Source organism: Babylonia areolata, chromosome 18 (assembly GCF_041734735.1).
Source record: "Babylonia areolata isolate BAREFJ2019XMU chromosome 18, ASM4173473v1, whole genome shotgun sequence".
NCBI classification, from domain to species: Eukaryota; Metazoa; Mollusca; class Gastropoda; order Neogastropoda; family Buccinidae; genus Babylonia; species Babylonia areolata.
In genome coordinates this window covers 31,671,546-31,682,100 of record NC_134893.1, presented here as the reverse complement: position 1 = coordinate 31,682,100, position 10,555 = coordinate 31,671,546, and the positions used below count along the sequence as shown (strand labels likewise).

The 10,555-nt window shown below is 44.5% G+C and overlaps 1 long non-coding RNA gene across 3 annotated transcripts in view; it reads right to left on the bottom strand.

The window, feature by feature from the left end:
- Nucleotides 1-9,676, bottom strand: part of LOC143292660 (uncharacterized) — a 30,319-nt gene extending 20,643 nt beyond the window's left edge. For all 3 annotated transcript variants that reach the window (XR_013056674.1, XR_013056672.1, XR_013056673.1), the window contains exon 1: nucleotides 9,570-9,676. This is a non-coding gene — a long non-coding RNA (uncharacterized LOC143292660). The remainder of the gene's footprint in view (nucleotides 1-9,569) is intronic.
- Between the last annotated feature and the right edge of the window lie 879 nt (nucleotides 9,677-10,555).

The following is a 10,555-nucleotide window of genomic DNA, read 5'->3' as shown; positions in this document are numbered from 1 at the left end:
ACGAACTCCTCCTTTCAGTTTCAAGTAGGTGTCAGAGCGTACGGACAGATCCATATACGCTACACCACATCTGCTGACAAAATAAGAGCAGACGCCTTACACCCCTGGCAAAATTATGGTAACAAAAATCCACTTTGATAGCAAAAGAAATACACTCGGAGACAGAAAAAGAAAAGAAATTAGAAAGAACAAGACAAATTCACTTCCAGATGACAGAAAAAAAGGTACTACTGGTTGGTAATAGGCAGGTAGGGTACAGTACGGGTCTGAGTGTAGACTGACAGACAGACAGCGCTCAGGTTTAGCAGCTGTCCTGAAGGCGGCCTTGCAACGGGGGTACCCCCCTCCCACCCCCGCCCCTCCAACTAACACTTTACCTGGAGGATCCTTCACAGTTTGGGACGCATTATTGGTTTTCTGTCTTTCCTCTGTGTGTCTGCCTGCCTGTCACCCTCTCTCCGTCTTTATATAGACAGTAACAAATAGATCGATACACACACACACACACACACACATATATATATGCATATATATCCCCATTTGTTGCTCTCTCTCTCTCTGTATATACATATATATATATATATATATATATACACATGTGGGAGGGGCGGGGTGGGGGGGTTCTATCTATCCATCTACCTACACGTTACGTGAATACTATCTGATTCTCTCGATTTGACAACTTGAAAACGTTATTAGTGGTAACTGCACTCGTTTGGCATAACCGAACCGCTGAAAGAACCCGTGGTGAATACGCTGCTGTTTTTCTCTTTGTACTATCCATCTATAAGAGAAGTCGGCAAAGCTAGGTACAGTACAGTACAGTACAGTACAGTACAGTACAGTACAGTACAGTACAGTACAGTGACAGTCCTTGGTGAGGTCCCCTCAGCCAGACAGCGGTGATGTTACCACGCCTCGTGCCTCTGTCTGTGTGGCCCCGTGCTTCTTCCTACAGTGACACGTGTCTCTGGGGGGTTGTTCATAGTGTGGGGCTGCTAATGGTTTTGACTCTGTGTGTGTGTGTGCGCGGTGCGCGTGCCTGTGTGTGTGCAAGTGCGTGCGTGCGTGTGTGTGCGAGTACGTGCGTGCGTGTGTGTGTATGTATATGTGTGTTTAAAAATCAGGCCTAATTTGTTTTCAACATCTTAGGTCAGTCAGACAATTTCTAGAAATCTTTCAGTATGTTTTTTCCCCCTAACAAATTATCTACTGCTATTAAACCCGTCTGACCTTTTCTTTTCTTGTTATCTCTGTTTCTCTCGTCCAGCACTTTTGGCGGTGAAGACAAGAATGGAAAGCCCGTACACACTGACTTGAGGTCCTGCCCGGATGGCTTAATTAATGAAAGCCGGGAAGGAGACACTTCACTTCCGAGCCTAGTGGTGGGTCCGGTCCCTGTCTCTTCCGTCTGATCGATCGTCCATCATCAGCTTCTGTTCTGCCTCTTCTTCCTCCCCTTCCCCTTCGGTTCCACCACAGTGTGCCCTGCATAGCTGAGGGGAAATTTCCTCTGACATCCAAGAGGACTGGTGGGAGAAGCTGGTAAATTGAAACGACGTCATTCATTTGGAGGGCGTGCGTGGTCTGCTAGGAGAGTGTGACCAGAAATATCTCTGTAGAATCGTGACTGGGTGGTTTGTCTTGACAGTCCACGTTAGGTTTGCACTAGTTCCCCTTGTCTTTTTTTCTTTCTTCCCTCGTTAAATGGAGAAACGTGTATTTTGACTGACGGACAACACGAGACAGGCGAGCACAGAGAGATTGTTCGAGAGATCTTTGTTTACCGCAGATAACAGATATGCAATTGTGTGCCATTTTTCATCCAGTCCCATCCCCCTGCCCCCGCCCCTCCCTCCTCCCCTATACAGGGTCAATACAACATAATAAAAGACAAAACTAAAGCCATGTAAAACACCTTCCACTTCGTGTGTGTGTGTGTGTGTGTGTGTGTGTGTGTGTGTGTCTCTGTGTGTGTGTGTGTGTGTGTGTGTCTGTGTGTCTGTGTGTCTGTGTGTGTTTGTGTTTAAAAATCAGGCTTGATTTGTTTTCATTATGTTGGGTCAGTGGGACAATTTTAAATGTCAGAAATGTTTCTGTATGGGTTTTTGTTGTTTTTTCGAACACGTGACGTCGTCATTATCTATTGCTATCAAACCACTCTGACCTTTTTGATTTTATTTTTTGATCTCCTTTTCTTTCGTCCAGCACTTTTGGCGGTGAAGACAATGGAAAGCCCGTACACACTGACTCCAGGTCCTGCCCGGATGGCTTAATTAATGAAAGCCGGGAAGGAGACACTTCACTTCCGAGCCTAGTGGTGGGTCCGGTCCCTGTCTCTTCCGTCTGATCGATCGTCCATCATCAGCTTCTGTTCTGCCTCTTCTTCCTCCCCTTCCCCTTCGGTTCCACCACAGTGTGCCCTGCATAGCTGAGGGGAAATTTCCTCTGACATCCAAGAGGACTGGTGGGAGAAGCTGGTAAATTGAAACGACGTCATTCATTTGGAGGGCGTGCGTGGTCTGCTAGGAGAGTGTGACCAGAAATATCTCTGTAGAATCGTGACTGGGTGGTTTGTCTTGACAGTCCTCGTCAATGGGTTTGCACTTGTTTCCATTGTCTTTTTTATTATCTTTTTCTCCCCTCGTTAAATTGAGATACATGTATCTTGACTGAGAGAGAGAGAGAGAGAGAGAGAGAGAGAGAGAGAGAGACAGACAGACAGACAGACAGACAGACAGACAGAGAAAGACAGAGAATCTTGAGTCTTGGCATATTCATTGATTTGACCTTTGACCCATATCTACAGAAGTAAATACATTTAGAGGTGTGGTGTGAAAATAACACAGCAATGATAGATAATTTACATATTTCTGATTTGGAAAGGTTTGTAAATATGAGTGGCGAGACGTGTTTGAACAATGGAGAGAGAGAGAGAGAGAGAGAGAGAGAGAGAGAGAGAGAGTTCGGATGATTTTTTTTTTCCAGATAGGCCTTCGCCCCTTCTGAATGGGTGTAAACTAAGTACAGTAATCTATCAACTTGCGTTCCCGTGTCACATTAAAAATGAAACGAAAAGTACATCTGAGAAAAAAAAAGCAGGAAATTGTTTCATTCTATAACAATCATTTAAAACAGAAGACTCGTTGTGTCTTTATATGCTCTTCTTATAACATTCTGGGGTTCTTTATAGTGCTGATAGTCGCGTGGAAAAAGATTTTTTCAGAACGTTTCTCCCCAATTGTTTATTTTTCTACTGTGATCACACACACACACACACACACACACACACACACACACACACACACACACACACACACACACACACACACACAGATCTTTATTTTCCAGAGATAATAGATACGCAGTTGTGTGCCGTTCTTCATCCAGTCCCCGCCCCATGTAAGGTCTACACTATAAAACAATACAAGACAAAAACCAAAATCATGCAGATGTAAAACACTTTTTACCTTGTGTGTGTGTGTGTGTGTGTGTGTGTGTGTGTGTGTGCGTGCGTGCGTGCGTGTGTGTGTGTGCGCGCGCTTGTGTGTGTGTGTGTGTGTCTGTGTGTGTGTGTGCGTACGTGCGTGTGTGCGTGTGTGTGTGTGCGTGAGCACGCTCCTACGCACATGCATACGTGCGAGTGTACTCAAAGCAAAATAGCTGACAAACACAAAAACTGATCTTTCCGCCTGGAGACTTGGAGGGAGCGAATCCCAAAGGAGTAGAAAGGATGTCGCAGTAAAAAAAACATGTGCTACCAGTAAGCGTGGTCCGCTCACTGGCATCGCGGCGTTAGACAAACGAGCTGTGACACTGCCGAAGAGCACTACACAAATACGCTTACTTGGATCTGTATAGGAAGGTAATGCCATCTCTTGCCATCTACCATCCCCACCCCTTAACTTACCCTTTTCCCCACGGCCCTCATTGATCAGACAGGTAATCGTTCTGGACAAGACAGTGATAGAGAAAAGTGTGTGAAGGTGTATGATCTCCCTCCTCTGTTATTTTTCCAAAAGACCTTGAAAGCAAAGCTCACTATGTACATATGTATATATTCACATATTGTTGCTGGCAATATCTTTGGGATCGAAGATATATTCAATCCTTTTTCAAGCGCAAGCATGCTGATGGCTGATATAACCATATATATCTGACTATCAAAAGAATACTACAAGGAAAATTCTTGCAATTTGCAGACTACTTTATGATATCACTACACTATTCTCAACTACAGATCGCCAAAGAAGAGCACCAGCCAGTTGCTTCAATTGCCTCAGGAAAGCCCTTCATTACTTATGCTGCGCGCCTTGTCCCTGTAAGTGAAGGGGAAGAAGGAAGAGAGGCAGAGACGCGGAAGCAGACGAGGTACGATCGATCAGACAGAGGACACAGAGACCACTGGGAGGGAGGGGGTGGAGGGTGAGGGGGGAGGGGAGGGAGGAAGTTCCGGGGAAGGGGGCGAAGGGGGTGGGAGGTGGAGTGAATTCCGTGTCTCCTTGCTATCACGGAGTCGAGTGGCTGATCCTGAAGAGTACACGTCCTTTCCCTTATTTATTTATTTATCTATTTTTTTCACCAAAAGTGCTGGATGAGAGGAGAGAGCAAAGAAACACTGACATGATGAGAGGAGTAAACAGAGAAACATTGGCGTGATGAGAGGAGAAAACAGAGAAACATTGGCGTGATGAGAGGAGAAAACAGAGAAACATTGGCGTGATGAGAGGACAGAGAAACATTGACGTGATGAGAGGAGTAAACAGAGAAACATTGGCGTTATGAGAGGAGAAAACAGAGAAACATTGGCGTGATGAGAGGAGTGGACAGAGAAACATTGGCGTGATGAGAGGAGTAAACAGAGAAACATTGGCGTGATGAGAGGAGAAAACAGAGAAACATTGGCGTGATGAGAGGAGTAAACAGAGAAACATTGGCGTGATGAGAGGAGTAAACAGAGAAACATTGGCGTGATGAGAGAACAGAGAAACATTGGCGTGATTAGAGGAGTAAACAGAAAAACATTGGCGTGATGAGAGAACAGAGAAACATAGGTGTGATGAGAGAACAGAGAAACATTGGCGTGATGAGAGGAGTAAACAGAGAAATATTGGCGTGATGAGAGGAGTAAACAGAGAAACATTGGCGTGATGAGAGGAGTAAACAGAGAAACATTGGCGTGATGAGAGAACAGAGAAACATTGGCGTGATGAGAGAACAGAGAAACATTGGCGTGATGACAGGTAAAAACAGAGAAACATTGGCGTGATGAGAGAACAGAGAAACATTGGCGTGATTAGAGGAGTAAACAGAGAAACATTGGCGTGATGAGAGAACAGAGAAACATTGGCGTGATTAGAGGAGTAAACAGAGAAACATTGGCGTGATGAGAGAACGGAGAAACATTGGCGTGATTAGAGGAGTAAACAGCGAAACATAGGCGTGATGAGAGAACAGAGAAACACTGGCGTGATGAGAGAACAGAGAAACATAGGCGTGATGAGAGAACAGAGAAACATTGGCGTGATGACAGGTAAAAACAGAGAAACATTGGCGTGATTAGAGGAGAGAACAGAGAAACATTGGCGTGATTAGAGGAGAGGACAGAGAAACACTGGCTTGACTTTTTCTTCCTTTTGTTGAATGCTTCTGCAATAAACTTAGCCAGTGATATAATAACACATGTTCTGATGACATTTTATCGTTTAAGGTATTAATGTTTGCACTGAGTTTTACAAAGAAGGTCCAGATCCAACGTAAAATGTCACGCACTCTAGAATCAAACAAAAAATGTATCTCGTCTTCCTGACCATTTGAACACAGTGGGTGCTCACAAAGAGAGAGAGAGAGAGAGAGAGAGAGAGAGAGGGGGGGGGGGGTAAGGTCGGAGGAAAGAGAGAGAGATCAAGTTAGAGAGGTAAATAAGAGAAAATAGTAAGTTTAAGATAAAAAGTTTGGGACACACACACACACACACACACACACACACACACACACACACACACACACACACACACACACACAGGTTTTGAAGAAAGCGAACGATAGGCACAAAAATAGGCACGTAACGAGCTTAAGTTTAGAACAGAGGGGGAAAAAAAATGTCACGGTTTCCCAAGAGATGTGGCACACATTGGCATGACGTCTGTTGCGCAAGGTGTTCACCCGTTTCTCCCAGATTCTGATCATCTTATTGTTTGTGGCCCAGCCAGTAGCACAGGGTAAAATCAAAGCAGATAAAACAACAACAAATTCCACCATCAAAGCCATCAGAAATTGGCAATGTCAAGCCACAACCACGTGCATTAAACAAACAAGCAAACAAACAAACGACCAAGAAATTTCCTCTGGAGTTCACTCATTGAATTTCATCATAATATCAAATAAGAAACACACACACGTACACACACACATACGCATGCACGCACGCACACACACACACACACACACACACACACACACACACACACACACACACACACACACACACACACACACACACACACACACGCGTATTTTTTTAATGAGATTATTAGAAACAAATATACGAACCTAAAGAAAATTTTATGTGTGATATGTCAAACATGCATGTGATTCCGCAAATGCACCCCAAAAGCTGGTAGTAGGTGGTCAATGGCATTTCCTAGGCACTAGCAAAACTATTGCTGAACAAATGTATCCGTGTTGTTGAGAACTGAGTGGTTTATAAACGGGGACGGTACAAAAGATTTACTGATGATTTACTGAATTTAAGGACAGAAAAGATACACACACTGACCCAGGAACATATAGCAGGCCAGTCACAAAAGGGGTTTTCTATTGTTTTATTTACAATAGTTAAGTAAAGAAGAGAAGAAGAGAAGACAATGCCTGAATGGACATAAACAAAAACACGTCAGGAATGCAAGTGGATAGAAAGCACATGTGTACGTATTACATGGAAATACTACCACTCAGTTTGGCATAAGCAACAACAGATAAGATAATGCATATGTGTGAAGACCAAACACTCATAGCAAATGACACATCTAATACATTTAAATAGCACAGTTACAGTGGTCAAAGCTATGCTGATTTAGTGGAAGTACACTGAAAGTATAGATTTAAGTAAAGCTCATACTGTGTCAAAGTGACTCAAATGAATCAGTTATCATGTTGCACTATACTGGAGTAAGCTGTATAGGAGAGAGCATGACAGCTAATACAATTAACAGACTCATACATATCAGATGGTTTTAACCAATAACTGATATTCATCCAACACTATCTCATGTGGAAAGAAGAGATGATCCCCCAGGATTTCAAAGATGCATCTATCATTCACTTGTACAAGCGAAAGGGGAACCGGCAAGCCTGTGATAACCATCGGGGCATTTCCTTGCTCTCCATCGCAGGCAAGATACTTGCCAGGATCCTACTAAACCGCCTCACAGCACACCTTGACCAAGGTCATTTGCCTGAGAGCCAGTGTGGATTCCGGAAAGAGCGCGGAACCACCGACATGGTGTTTGCTGCAAGGCAGCTGCAAGAGAAATGTCAGGAGCAAAATGTTGATCTGTTCTCCACCTATGTCGACCTCACTAAGGCCTTCGACACCGTGAGTAGAGAGGGACTGTGGAAGATCATGGCCAAGTACGGATGCCCTCGGAAATTTATTTCCTTGGTCAGCCAATTCCATGAAGGCATGCAGGCTCGAGTCCAGGAAAATGGCGAAACATCTGCTCCTTTTGCTGTCACAAATGGTGTCAAGCAAGGCTGCGTCCTGGCTCCAACGCTGTTCAGCCTCATGTTCTCTGCAATGCTTACTGATGCCTTCAGAGATGGCGATGTTGGAATCGGCCTAAAGTACCGAACAGATGGCAAGTTGTTTAACCTCAGAAGGCTTCAAGCAAAAACGAAGGTCATGACAGACATCATCAGAGACTTTTTGTTTGCTGATGATTGTGCCCTCAACGCTGGATCTGAAGCTGACATGCAACTCAGCGTCGACAAGTTTGCCACTGCCAGCAGGAACTTTGGCCTTACCATCAGCACGAGGAAAACTGAAGTTCTCCATCAGCCAGCCCCAGGGAAACCCTACGTTGAGCCCAACATCACAGTCAACGGTCAGAGACTCAGTGCAGTGGAACGGTTCACATACCTTGGCAGCACACTATCACGAAATGCGACCATCGACGATGAAGTGAACGTCAGGATTGCAAGAGCAAGCGCAACTTTTGGCAGACTCAGTGCAAATGTCTGGAACAGAAGAGGCATTAGTCTTGAGACCAAGCTAAAGGTCTACAGAGCAGTAGTTCTCCCCACACTACTGTACGCCTGCGAAACTTGGACAGTGTACCAACGACATGCCAAGAAGCTGAACCACTTCCACACAACATGCCTCAGGAAGCTACTGAACATCAAGTGGCAAGACAGGACCCCAGACACAGAGGTGCTCGCAAAAGCCACCCTTCCCAGCATCTTCACCGTCCTGATGCAGTCCCAGCTTCGCTGGGCTGGACACGTGACGCGCATGCCAGACCATCGGCTGCCCAAAAGGCTCTTCTATGGCGAGCTGCAACAAGGGAAGAGATCACACGGAGGTCAGAAGAAGCGCTTCAGAGATACTCTGAAAGTCTCTCTTAAAGCGTTTGATATCAACCCTGACTCCTGGGAGGAATCTGCAGTGGACCGTGACAAATGGCGCGCTGCTGTGCACAAAGGCGCCAAGTTGTGCGAGGCCAACAGGACTGCTGCAGCTGTTCAGAAGAGGCAGGCCAGAAAGTCACGGGCAAACAAGCCCCCTGACAATGATATGCCTGTCTTTGTCTGCCCCAACTGTCAACGAACATTTCGTGCGCAGATTGGACTATTCAGTCATCTGCGCATTCACAGATAGATTCATGAGCATCCTCCCCCCCCACCACCACCCTCCCCCCATCCCCCAGCTGGATGACAACGATGGTCATCATCGATCTCGATGGACACACCACCACCACCATCTTATAATCACCACAACATAATACTATACATATGTTAGAGTACTGAGCACACTGTAACTGAGAAGCTGTCAGTACTGTAGCAGTACAATTGATATCAGCATGTGAAATGATACATGAATAATAAACAAGATAATAGTATATGTGGCTTTGATAACATACTGGCAAACTGAGAGACCAAATAGTCAGTGCTCAATACAACGACTGGAAGGGTTATCATTGCTTGACCATTAAGTGCATTCAGTTGAAGGCAGGTGCTCTACTTTTTAATTTCCTCTGCTAAACAAACGTAGATAGGTAACTTTAGCCTACTCTTTATCAGTGTGAGGAGCATGAAAGATTTCTGCGTCAAGAATCTACGTCAATAACTTGTGACGTTCAAATCACCAAATAGTTTGTCTGGGAGTCCATCATAGCCACAAGATCATAACTACGTCAAATAATAATAAACCAGTGACTGAACAGCTGCACTTATTCTAACCAAGTTTACCAGTCTACAACACTATCAACAGGCTCATAATATGTACACAAGCAATGTGCCGGACAAAAATTATTTACAAATCATCAACACATTTTAAATGGAGTACTTACAATAGAATATGAGGCAGCTGACTGTGTGTGTGACATGCTTGATGTGTGCTTGAGAGCGGCACCTCGGAAAAGTGACCAGCTGACGCACAACAGCTTTCAGTCCAAACTCGAATATTAATAGCCTTATGCCACAGGATTTACCTCCTCATGTCAGTGGTTGGACACCGTCACTGCAGTGAAACTGTCGTCCGCTTTACGGCATGTGCTGTGAGCTGAACTAAGGTTAGTAGCCAGCTGAGCACTTGGCTACACAAAAAAGTGTCTATTCATTACGCCCTAAGAGAGAAGAAGAAGAAGAAGAGAGAGAGATGTTGGAGAAGGCATTGAAAAAAATGGAGAGGGAACTTTTAAGAAACAAAAATCAAACAGGAGGATGCAACAGGAAGAAAAGAAGAAAAAGACAGGAGCAGAAAACAGTAACATTAAAGAGGAAATGTCTGTCTTTCAGCAGTTTTTTTTTTTTTAGAATAGATAAACGAATGCACCTATATCCTCTCCATCTACATTTTCCACAGTGGGGTAGTAGTGGCGGCAGTGGTTGTGGTTAATTTCTGAGATAACAGAAAAAGCAAAACAACAACCCCCCCAAAAAAAAACACACACACCAAAACAACAACAACAAAAAAACAACAACAAAAAACAACAACAACACACACACCAAAAAACCCACGAAAAACAGCAACAAAAAACAAAACAACAACAGCAAAAACAAAACAAAAACAAAACCCCCCAACCCACCAACACAGCCACTGCTCACGGGGAAAGGAGAATAATGTGTGCAGTTCATGGATCTATTTCACCCTGTTGTCTATTCATTGCTATGGATGCACAGTCATTTCCTCTTCTGATGTTGTTCCCAGAAGTTAACTCATTCAGCCCGATGCCTGGGCATTGCCTTGGCGCTGACATTCGTTTCATTGAAAAGGTGTTCACGTTCCGACAGATACATAAACTGCAAAGAAAGGGAACAAACTTTCCGGATGTGT